Consider the following 13,229-nt stretch of genomic DNA (forward strand, 5'->3'; position numbering starts at 1 on the left):
ATGATCTTTGAGCTTCAATGGGGTCCTTTAATGGTGATTTTCCACCATGGAGATGCAGCGGAAGACAAAGGAAAAGAGGTGAGAGGAGGCGCCATCCATTAATGAATAAGCCATGGAAGAAGGAGCTTCACCACCAAGATGAGCCTTGGATAAGAAGCTTGGAGAGGATGCTTCAATGGAGGAAAAGAATGAGAGAGAGAAAGAGAGAGGGGGGAGCACGAAATTGAAGGAATAAAAGAGGGAGAGAAGTGGAACTTTGAAGTATGTCTCACAAGACTCTCATTCATCAAAGTTACAACAAGTGTTACACATGCTTCTATTTATAAACTAGGTAGCTTCCTTGAGAAGCTTTCTTGAGAAAACTTCCTTGAGAAGCTTCTTTGAGAAAACTTTCTTGAGAAGTTAGAGCTTAGCAGCACCCACCCCTCTAATAACTAAGCTCACCTCCTTGAGAAGCTTCCTTGAGAAGATTCCTAAAGAAGCTAGAGCTTAGCTACACACACCCCCTATGGGAGGTTAATGTTAGCCTCTTGAGGCTTTCTTTCCTTTTCTCTCCTATGGGAGTGAGGTCTAAGATGTGACCTATGCCTTCCTTCATAATAGTCGCGAAGTTCTTCACTTAGGCTCTTGCAAGAGTTATGACTACTATAGGAGGCATGTTTTTCTCTTTTCATTTCTTTCATTATTTTTCTTCTTTCTTCCTCTCTTATTTTCTTTCTTTCATCTTGACTTATTTCTTCCACTCTTTTTTTTCCTTTTTCTTTTCTCTCTTGTTTTTCTTTCCATAACTTGAGGGAACTCAACTCATCTAAGATTCTAGATAAAGGGTCTTTATGACTAGTACCCTCGCCATTAACACTAGATGAATGATGACTCATGTTGGTTCCTAATTTGTGGTTCTTTCTTGTTGGAGGTTTGAAAACAAAAGGTAAAAGAAACTATGGTTGAAACTAGCCAAATAAACACTAAAAGAGGTGTGAAAGATAATGTAAAAAAACTAATTGGTAAAATGCAAGCTATCTAGGCGGTTTGACAATGGAAGGTAAAAGAAATAAGCTATGAAAGTAAGCAAGAAATGTAAACTAGGTGAATCCTAAGAGTGTTTGGATGACCACATTCAAGGTTCCCAACAAAACACTCACTATCCTAAGTAAAAATTGCCTAAAATTATTACACACAAATGGAAGTTTGGTAACCTATTGGAGGCTCCTAACACACTTCCAATGAAAGGCCTTTTTGTTACAAAAACTTGAAAGCAATGAAGGTAAGTAAATTGCAAATTAAAAAATTACAAAACGGTCCTCAATTTTGGTGGTTGTTCTCTCTTTGGTGATTCACTCAATTTGGAGTGCTTCTTAGTCCAATAGCTCTTAAGGTGGTTGGCCCCTTGCTTCTGGACTCAAATTCTTCAAGGGATGGCACCAATCCTCCTTCCAATTCCTATATGGCAACCCACAAACAAGGAAACAAAGAGACAAGCAATAACCAAAGACCAAAAAAAATAAAATGAAAGCTAAACCAATGGAGTTTTAACAAGACAATTTTTCAAGGATTATTCAACAATTAAAGCAATGAAAAGGACATAGAAGCAAGCTAGGACTCAAAGAGAAACTTAGAATGGCTCTAGAGTAGAGTAAAAAAAACTGAAAAAAAAAGACTCAACAAAACTCTAGCTTTGGCACTTGTCTTCACACTAATTTTGAATTGAAATTTCCAATTATAGAATAAATTTTGAGCCAAAACAACAAGCACACTTCCTTTTCACTTTTTTTTTCCAGGATACTGATTTTTCTGCCAACTTGTGTGATTTTTATTATTTTTTCCTTTTACCCAAATCACTTGGTTCTTTTTTTATAACTTTTTTCAAGATGTCTAGAAAATTCAGTAAAAATTTCAGCTCAAAATTCGAAGTAACCAATTCTCAGTAATTTTTACAAGTTTGTATGTCCAAGTTGCCAGCACCAGCGATTTTTTTTAAGCATGGTATATTGATTGCCTTGGGCTTACTTTCAACCTTCCTATGTATGTTGAACTCACTAGGATTGTTTACCACAGTTTTAGGAGTTCAATATTCACTTAGGATCAACATTTCAGCCAACAATTCAATCACCAAAACTCAAATTCACAATAGACACAATCATAAGGAAATCTAAAAGTTCAAGAAAAGGTTCATAATCAAAGACTCTCTAAGAATTTTGCATGAACATGTTAAGGACTAATTAACATGAAAGATTTGACTCAAATCAACTAATAGGCTAAAAGAATTTCATACACTCATGAACAAATGAGTTAGACAAAGAAACAAGAAAAATAAAATTCAGCACAACATAAGAAATCTTATGTGACAAGTTTCATGACTAGACATGACTTCTATGACAAAACTACAATAGGTGAACAAGTCACTCTAGATTTTTGAGGTTTTCTTCTACTTTAATATTTTTGTAAGAATTTTATGATTTAGGTTTCAGCCACAAAAAATAACAAGACAAAACTCAAAGGAACCAAAACTCAACACAATTCATGGTTCAAGAACAGGAACAAGAAATTTGAACCATAGAAAATCAAATCTAGCTTCTATAGCAAGTTTAATCGGTGGAAACTCTAAAGAATCATGTTAAAAACATTTAGCACAAGACATGTGAGGAGATACATGGAGAAAAAAATGAAGAAACAACAATGGAAGAGAAGGTAAAGCAAAAAAATTAATGGAGGTTTAAGGAGCACCTACTTGAAGCTCTTGTGCTCTGATTACCACTTGATGGAAGCTTGCTTGTGGAGCTTCTATGGAGGCTGGATCTTTGAGCTTCAATGGGGTCCTTTAATGGTGATTTTCCACCATGGAGATGCAGCGGAAGACAAAGGAAAGGAGGTGAGAGGAGGCGCCATCCATTAAGGAATAAGCCATGGAAGAAGGAGCTTCACCACCAAGATGAGCCTTGGATAAGAAGCTTGGAGAGGATGCTTCAATGGAGGAAAAGAAAGAGGGAGAGAAAGAGAGAGGGGGGAGCACGAAATTGAAGGAATAAAAGAGGGAGAGAAGTGGAACTTTGAAGTATGTCTCATAAGACTCTCATTCATCAAAGTTACAACAAGTGTTACACATGCTTCTATTTATAGACTAGGTAGCTTCCTTGAGAAGCTTTCTTGAGAAAACTTCCTTGAGAAGCTTCTTTGAGAAAACTTCCTTGAGAAGCTAGAGCTTAGCTACACACACCCCCTCTCATAACTAAGCTCACCTCCTTGAGAAGCTTCCTTAAGAAGATTCCTAAAGAAGCTAGAGCTTAGCTACACATACCTCTCTAATAGCTAAGCTCACCTCCTTGAGATGAGAAGCTAGAGCTTAGCTACACACCCCCTATAATAGCTAAGCTCACCCCCATGACAAAAAACATGAAAATAAAAAAAAAAGTCCTTATTACAAAGACAACTCAAAATGCCCCGAAATACAAGGCTAAAACCCTATACTACTAGAATGGCCAAAATACAAGGCCTAGACGAAGGAAAAACCTATTCTAATATTTACAAAGATAAGCGGGCTCATACTTAGCCCATGGGCTCGAAATCTACCCTAAGGCTCATGAGAACCCTAGGGCCTTTCCTTGGATCTCTAGCCTAATCTACTTGGAGTCTTCTAACCAATGCCCTTGCGGGGTAGGATTGCATCATAACAGGGGCATAATCATCTTAGGCAATGATCATGTGGTAAGACGATCATGCGGTCACAGTTTTCTGCGCAATGTCGTTTCCTATTTTTCAGGTACTTAGGGACGGACGCAAGTAGAGGCTAGGGTCACGACCGACAGATCGTCGTCCCTTCCCCAGCTCTGGACAAACGGAAAACGCCGCCGCAAGGCATCCTAGTATCCTTTAAATTCACAGTAATTATTATTGTTGTGTGTTTAAAATAAATAATGGATGCCTAATCTACCCTGAGTGGGTTCGAGTAAGCGAACGCCGACCCGTAGAGGGCCATGCTTATGTCTTCCCTAAAAAGGTTAGCTCGCCTGGGCGAGCACCCCTGCACCTGCAAATATAAAAACGAGGGAGGGGGAGTTTTCCTCCACCCAAAACTCTCCCCCCTCACTTCAAAAACACCTAGCTCACGGGAACTACGAAGACAACAGCCCCCAAGTTTCCATTGTTGAGTTTTTGCTTTCCTTTTCACACTTTGTTTCACTCCTTACAAGTAAGTGAACTTTCCCTTGGTTATTTGGCTCTCCATTGATGTGTTTTAGTGCTTTAGTTGCTCATTTTTTGCGAAATTCGTGAAGCAATTCAAATGTGAATCCATGTTGTTTTTGCTAAATTAAGGGGTTGTAAGGGATGGCCTTAGGCCTATGTTGCATTATGGAGTAATGGGGCATACCACATTGCCCCCATTCTCTTGTTATTCATGCCTAAACATGCGCCCACCAAGTGCTCGGTGAAATGCCTCAATGACATATGGGCATGGTTTTGTAAGCTTGGGATTGTGGGACTGTTTTATATGTATAGGGACAGCATGAAGAATTTACAATGAGTGCCTGAATGCGATTCTAGGCCTAGGTGTTGGATCGAGTGGCCTCAGAATAATTAAGAAGGGGGGGGGGGTTGAATTAATTATTCCTAAACCTTTACTAATTAAAAAATTACTCTTTCAAGGCTTTTACTAAATTGTTAAGAGAATGAGGAGTAGAAGAGAAACTTAACAAAAAGTAAAAGCGGAAATTAAATGCACAGCGGAAAGTAAAAGAGTAGGGAAGAAGGAAACAAACACACAAGAGTTTTTATACTGGTTCGACAACAACCCGTGCCTACATCCAGTCCCCAAGCAACTTGCGGTCCTTGAGATTTCTTTCAACCTTGTAAAAATCCTTTTACAAGCAAAGATCCACAAGGGATGTACCCTCCCTTGTTCTCTCTGATCCACAAGAGATGTACCCTCCACTAGAACTGATCCACAAGAGATGTACCCTCTCTTGTTCTCAGTCAAACCCAAGTAGATGTACCCTCTACTTGTACCACAAAGGATGTACCCTTGAGACAAAGATCTCAGGTTGTTAAACCTTTGACACTTAGTGAATGGGGATACAAAAGAATTCTCAGGCGGTTAGTCCTTTGAACACTTTTGTATTAGGGAAAGGGAAGAATCAAAAGAATTCTCAGACTGTGTCGTTTTGAATTCTTTGACAAGGGAGAAGGGAGACACAAAAGAATTCAGGCGGTTAGTCCTTTGTTCTTTTGGAAAAGGGAGAAAAGAGACACAAAAAGAATTCAGGCGATAAGTCCTTGGCGAATTCTTTTTGGCAAAGGGAGAAGAGAATGAAAAGATGTTTCAAGGTTTGGAAAACCAGAAAACTTCAGAAAGCTTTTGGTACAAAGAAGAAGAGAAAGTTCAAAGAGATTTCAAGGCTTGTAAAGGATTGATTGGAAAAGCAAAAGTATTCAAGATTCTTGAAATGCAAGACAAAGCCTTGCTTTTATAGACTCTTCATCTCTGGTCAAGAAGACCATTTAGAAGAGTTATAACTTTTAAAAAAAACTTAAAACCAATTTGAAAAAGTCAAAAACCTTTTGAAGAGTTACATCTTTTGATTTTTTTCAGAAACAGTCACTGGTAATCGATTACCAAATAAGTGTAATCGATTACACAAAGCTTTTGAGTGAAAGGATGTGACTCTTCACATTTAAATTTGAATTTCAACGTTCAAGGGCACTGGTAATCGATTACCAAAACATTGTAATCGATTACAGCCTTTTGAAAATAATTGGAACGTTGTAAATTCAGTTTGAAAACATTTTCAAACTCATTTTGCTACTGGTAATCGATTACAACAATATGGTAATCGATTACCAGAGAGTAAAAACTCTTTGGTAAAGGTTTTGTCAAAAACTCATGTGCTATTCAAAGTTTTGAAAAAACTTTTTAATACTGTCATACCCTAATTTCGTCCGGGGACTATTGCTTGATGGCATGCAACCTTTGATTGACCGCTTCGAAGTACTTAGCACCCTTTGTTGCACAATATGTGAAGTCCCAAGACGCGCCGGAAATCAAAAGAAAGCATGGTTACACGATCCGTGAAATTCCGTAATGTGGTGGAAACCAAAAGGAAGTATTGTTACGCAATTCGTGAGTTTCCGTAACTTGTTCGAAAGCTAAAAAATAGTAAATACATGATCTGTAAGGTTCCGTAGCCTTACGGAAAGAAAATAAGTATCGTTACGAAATTCATAAAGTTTCGTAATGTTACGGAAAAAGAATCACCAAAAAACAAAGGGGGGTGTATTTAGTAAAAAAGGGGATGCAAATAGAAATCAGGCCCACTTGGGCATTCCAGATTCTTCCTCCAGAAGGCGGTTGCTTCTGGAGGAAGCAACCTGGCTCGCCTGGGCGTGCTGGGTGGCAAGCTCCTCCCCTATTTTGCTATAAATAAGGGGAGGAATGAAGAAGGAAAGGTTTCAGCCTTCTTGGCACTTCGTATTCTCTTGAAATTGCTGAGGAAAATTGTTTCCGTGAAGAAAATCCAAGCCGAGGCGCTTCCGTAATGTTTCCGTAATGTTTCCGTGAGTAATTACGCGAAGATTTTCAACCATTCGTCGACATTCATTGTTCGTTCTTCGTTTTTCTTCGGTCTTCAACCGGTAAGTACCCCAAACCGAGCTTTTCAATTCATTCTATGTACCCGTGGTGGTCCCCATTTGTTTCGTGCACTTTTATTCTCGTTTTTATTTACTTTCCGTACCCCCTTTTGACGTGCTTCAGTCATTTATTTAAGTCATTTCTCGCCTAATCAAAAAATAAAATAAATTTCCACCGATCATTTGATTTGTAATATCCGTTAATTTCTGTTAAAATGAATTCCGACCGTTCGGTCGTGCCGTAACCACGTTGGAAATAAAAAAAAAAGAGGTAAAATAATAATATAATAATCAAAAAATACCTTTTAGTAAAATGAAGCGAAAAAAATCAATCGGACGTTTTCTCTTTGGGATTTCTCATTCTTAATTGAAATTGACTAATAACTAAAGTGAAACTAAGGCTAAAATCAACCCGCCAAGTCAAGCTCGTCCACAAAAAATCACTAAAAAAGGATTTGAAAGTTAATTATCTCAGTTTTTGCTTACCAAGTAAATGGATCATTTTTAAGGTCCAATGCCTTAAAATGATCACCTTCCAAGTAAAAAGAATCGCTTGATTCACTCTTAAAAAGAACTACATAGGTCTGATTTCCTCTTCGATGGAGGGTACGTAGGAGCAAAAGCCCCGCTTTTGACGTTGGTGGCGACTCCACGCATCTTTCCTCCTTTGGAAAGCGCACCCATGAGCCTCGCCTCGCACGCCCGCAAAAGGGCATGTTGCGACAGTTGGCGACTCCACTGGGGACTTTTTTGTGAGTTAGGCCTATTTTAAGGAATTGTGAAATTGTGAACTTTGTGTGTGCATTTATTGAACTGTGTAAAATGTAATAACTGCTGTCTTTTCCACATTTTTACGCTGCATTCTAAGCACCCACGGGTTTGAGTAAAAAAGGGGCCCTATACCCGGGTTCATGGGAATCTGAGGAGTGGAGGTGAATCTATAATCATGCTAGGTCTACGACTTGCTTGATAATAGTGGAACCTCGTCTAGAGCTTTCTCTCTTTATAATGTGTTGTGGCTGGTATTCCATACCGCCACAATATTATTATCTTGAGTGATGATACCTCTAGAAAACAGTCGTGTGAGTTATGAATCGTGGGAAGTAGTTATTAGAGACCCCTAGATATCATCCTATAGGTTCCCAAATAGGGGCATAGAGCAAACACGCTCTGTGCCATTTGTTCTCATGCATTTCTCTGCAAATAGCACATAAAATGTAGTTTTGCTAGTGATATTTTGTTTCTTTAGAGTAATACGTCACTTTTTAATACTTACGTTGAGGCGCCATGATGCCTAAAACGTAGCGTTAAAAAGATGGATCTTTGCGGTCTCGTATATGTAAATTACCCATTTGCTTTGTTTTCCTTGCGTTTCATGCATACGCATTGCATCATTCATATCGGAGTCTTGATCCACTCCTTTTTTAGGTAAATGATGGGGACAAATCAAAACGGAAAAAGATTTTATCAAGTCAAGGTTAAGGGTCTAGATGTCACCAGCCTCAAGGAATTGGGACAATTGATGGGACCTCTGCAAAGGCAAGCCTTCCGCAAAGTGTACGGAAAGATTCTAGATTTGACCGCAGCGGAGGTATTTACGGAAGTTGTTGTATCCCTCGCCCAATACTATGACCAGCCGTTGAGATGCTTCATGTTTGGGGACTTCCAAATGGTACCGACTGTTGAAGAGTTTGAGGAGATATTAGGATGCCCTCTTGGGGGAAGAAAACCGTACCTTTTCTCCGGGTTTCTTCCCTCCTTGAGTAAGATTGCAGCTGTGGTCGGAGATTCGGAAAAAGAGTTGGATCGCATGAAGCAAACTCGGAACAGCGTAGTGGGCCTGCCGCGGAAATACTTGGAAGGCAAGGCAAGGGATATGGCAAGCCAAGAGAAGTGGGTCCCGTTTGCGGATATACTAGCTTTGCTGATCTTTGGGGTTGTCCTCTTTCCGAATGTGGACGATTTGGTGGACCTAGCCGCAATTGATGCTTTCCTTGCATATCACCATAGCAAGGAGAGTCCAATGGTGGCTATCTGGTGGACTTATTTGATACCTTTGACCGAAGGTGCGAGAAGAACAGCACACGGATTGTCTGTTGCTTACCCGCTCTCTGTGTGTGGTTGGTTTCGCACCTATTCCAACAAGACATAAGACACCCGTGTCCGCTTCAAAGTTATCGCTCGTGCATCGAAAAAAGAAGAGTTGATTGGGACCAACACTTGGCTAGGATAGGAGACAGCGCAATCAATTGGTTTCCTCGATGGAAGGAAGGAAAGGAGGGAGTTTTTTTCTCATGTGGGGACTACCCTAATGTTCCGTTGATAGGGACGAGGGGTTGTATTAACTATAATCCCGCACTTGCCATAAGACAGCTAGGGTACCTCATGAGGGGAACGCCGACGGAAGAGAGCCTCTCGCCTTTCCTTGTGAGAGATTTCGGCGCGCAAAGTCTCAAGGTTATACAAAGAGTCCACAAGGCGTGGAGAAGTCCGTTGAGGAAAGACAAAGAGCTTAGGGGCATCCGTAATGGCGTCATCGGTGATTATCATGGATGGCTAAGAGTTCATACGCGAGGGTTAGATTGGCTCTCCAAGTTGAAAGTTATCAATGAGGAGAACTTCGAAGCTCCGGAGGAAGATGAAGAAGTCCAAGCTCTAAAATTAGAGCTAGGGAAGGCAAGACTCGCCAAAGAAAAGTTCAAGTCAGCCGCTACAAACATCCGGAAAGAGTGCACCGAGTTACGAGAGGAAAACGCGGCCACTGCAAGAGCCCTTGAACAAGAAACCAAAAGGGCCCGCAAGGAGGAACATGGCCGAGATAAGTTCCGAGGAGCTTTGTGGGGTAGCAACAATGAGCTCAAGCTCCAGAGAGAGGAAAGAGACCAGTCACGGGTACATGGCATGATCTTAAAGGAAGAATTAGCTGCTTGCGCGAGATCCAAGAGGAGTTTGGCTCAACACTTGGAAGCCACGGAGCAAAGCATGCTAGCTATCATAGGGCAGTACAAGGAAGAGTTAAACCAGTCTGTGACCCATGAACAAAAGCTAGTAGAGGATTTCGCACAAGTGTACGCCGAAAAGGAAGCAAGAGGGAGGGTGATTGATGCATTGCATCAAGAAGCGACTATGTGGATGGATAGGTTCGCCTTGACCTTGAATGGAAGTCAAGACCTCCCGCGACTACTAGCCAAAGCAAAAGCCATCGCTGAAGTGTGTACAACCCCCGAGGAAATTCACGGGCTAATCAATTATTGTCAACACATGATAGATTTGATGGCCCATATAATTAGAAACCGTTAGGTTCTGTTGTAACACTTTTGTATAATCTTGGCTAGATAAAAGCTTTGTTCTTTTTATAAAACGAGAAGTTCTGAACTCATCACGTTATGTAAAAAACCTTGAGGTGGATCCAAGTGCTCCGATCATTCATTTGCATATTCATGTTTTGGTGGCATACTCACTGTTGTTTGTTTCTTTAGGGAACTCACCATAACTAAGAAAGCGCAAAGGCACCCCTATAACACTCGATCCAGAAAAATGGATAATGAAGAGGGCGTGCAAGAACAGATGAAGGCCGACCTATCGGCCTTAAAAGATCAAATGGCTTCTATCACGGAGGCCATGCTAAAACTTCAGAAAACTATAAAGGATAATGCCACGGCGGCCGCCTCCAATACAGCTAGGGAAGCTTAACCGGTGCTACAGTCTGCAATAAACTTGGGCCGAGATAGAAACACGACGGTGTTCGGTCGGAGGTATAGTCCGCAAGCTTACCCTTATGGCTTGCCTCTGGACTTCACTCCCCGTACCGCTCCGGAAGATTTGAGCCAAGCCCCTCCTTATGCCGACTATCCCCTACAAGAAGATGATGAAGGAGATGCCTATCTAGGCCCTCTGCTTCCCCTCAAAGATTCGGCCCCCCATGAATTACCCCAACCAAACATAGTCCACCATGTCCCGTCTTCACCCGCACCCGTAAAAGAATCCGTTCCCTTTGTAGAAGATAAGGGAAAGATTGATTCACTTGAAGAGAGGCTAAGAGCGGTAGAGGGCCTTGGAAACTACCCGTTCTCGGATTTAGCGGACCTATGTCTGGTACCTGACATCGTCATCGCTCCCAAGTTCAAAGTACCAGATTTTGATAAGTACAAAGGGACAACATGTCCAAAAGGGCATCTTCGGATGTATTGCCAAAAGATGGGGGCGTATTCTGCGGACGAAAAGCTGTTGGTGCATTTCTTTCAAGACAGCTTGGCCGGAGCAACAGTGGCATGGTATACCAATCTGGAAGCTTCTCAGATCCGGTCATGGAAAGACTTGGCAACTGCCTTCATTAGGCAGTACCAATACAATACGGATATGGCTCCCGATCGGAACCAGCTTCAGAGTATGACCAAGCGAGAACATGAGTCCATTAAAGAATATGCCCAAAGGTGGAGAGATCTCGCAGCTCAAGTCATCCTGCCCATGACAGAGAGGGAGATGATCACAATTATGGTAGATATGAGGGTCGATTCTTTGAGGATCCCAACGAAGAGGGTTTGACAATCGAACTGGTGCACTTAGGGACCGGAGAGGGAAAGAAAGAAGTAAAAGTAGGAACCGGTATGACCGCACCTATCCGCCAAGGCTTGATAACCCTTCTAGAAGAATATCAAGACGTCTTTGCGTGGTCATACCAAGATATGCCCGGTCTGGACTCCGACATTGTGCAGCATAAGTTGCCATTGAATCCTGGGACTTCCCCAGTTAAACAAAAGCTACGAAGGATGAGACCCGATAGTCTTTAAAAATCAAAGAAGAAGTAAGAAAGCAGTTCGATGCGGGTTTCTTAGCTGTAGCTCGATACCCGGAGTGGGTGGCCAAGATTGTCCCAGTCCCGAAAAAGGACGGCAAGGTGCGAATGTGTGTAGACTATCGGGACTTAAACCGAGCCAGTCCTAAAGACAATTTTCCCCTGCCACACATTGACATACTGGTAGATAATACGGCCAAGTTCGCCCTTTTCTCGTTTATGGACGGTTTCTCGGGGTATAATCAAATAAAGATGGCACCCGAAGATGTAGAGAAGACCACTTTCGTCACCCTATGGGGAACGTTCTGCTATAAAGTGATGGCCTTCGGGCTGAAAAATGCTGGGGCAACCTATCAGCATGCCATGGTAGCGTTGTTCCATGACATGATGCATAAGGAGATAGAGGTCTACGTAGATGACATGATTTCCAAATCTCGGACTGAGGACGAACACCTTGTCAATTTGCGTAAACTGTTCGGAAGGTTGCGGAAATACCAACTGAAGCTAAACCCAACCAAGTGCACCTTCGGGGTAAAGTCGGGGAAGTTGCTAGGATTCATCGTAAGCCAGAAAGGGATAGAGATAGATCCCGAGAAAGTGAAGGCCATTCTTGAAATGCCGGAACCACGTACGGAGAAGCATGTTCGAGGTTTCTTGGGCAGGTTGAATTATATCGCGAGATTTATCTCGCAACTCACCCCTACATGTGAGCCCATTTTCAAGCTATTACGTAAGAACCAGACGGTCCTGGGGAATAGCGACTGCCAAGAGGCCTTCGAGAAGATCAAACAGAGCCTCGCCTCACACGCCCGCAAAAAGGCATGTTGCGACAGTTGGCGACTCCATTGGGGATCATCCCCAGTGGAGTCGCCAGAGCCTCGCGAACCCCCCGGTGCTCATGCCACCTGTAATAGGAAGACTTCTTTTCCTGTACATGACTGTGTTAGACGAGTCTATGGGGTGCGTGTTGGGTCAGCACGATGATTCTGGGAAAAAGGAACAAGTCATTTACTGTCTAAGCAAGAAGTTTACCGCATGTGAGATGAATTACTCCATTTTGGAAAGGACGTGTTGTGCTCTGGTATGGGCATCACATCGGCTTAGGCAGTACATGCTCAGTCATACAACGCGGCTTATTTCCAAAATGGATCCCGTGAAGTACATCTTTGAGAAACCGGCCCTCACAGGACGGATCGCTAGGTGGCAGGTACTACTATCTGAATTCGATATCATGTACGTCACCCAAAAGGCGGTAAAGGGAAGCGCCTTGGCAGATTATTTGGCCCAACAACCCCTCCAGGATTATCGGCCGATGCACCCTGAGTTCCCGGACGAAGATATCATGGCCCTGTTCCAAGAGAAGCGGGCGCACGAGGACATAGACAAATGGATTGTTTGCTTCGATGGGGCATCTAATGCTTTGGGCCATGGAGTAGGGGCAGTCCTTGTGTCCCTGGATGATCAGTGTATTCCTTTCACGGCCAGGCTAGGCTTCGACTGTACCAACAATATGGCTGAATATGAAGCGTGCGCCCTCGAGATTCAAGCGGCCATTGATTTTAATGTAAAGCTACTCAAAGTGTATGGAGACTCGGCTTTGGTAATACGCCAGTTGAAAGGAGAATGGGAAACTAGGGATCCGAAATTGATACCCTATTAAACTCACATCTTGAAGTTAGCCAAATTCTTTGACGACATTTCTTTCCACCACATACCTCGGGAAGAGAACCAAATGGCCGATGCATTGGCCACCCTGGCATCCATGTTTCAACTTGCCCCACACGAAGATCTGTCGTACATCGAGTTCAGATCT

Source organism: Glycine max, chromosome 18, assembly GCF_000004515.6.
Source record: "Glycine max cultivar Williams 82 chromosome 18, Glycine_max_v4.0, whole genome shotgun sequence".
Lineage (NCBI taxonomy): Eukaryota > Viridiplantae > Streptophyta > Magnoliopsida > Fabales > Fabaceae > Glycine > Glycine max.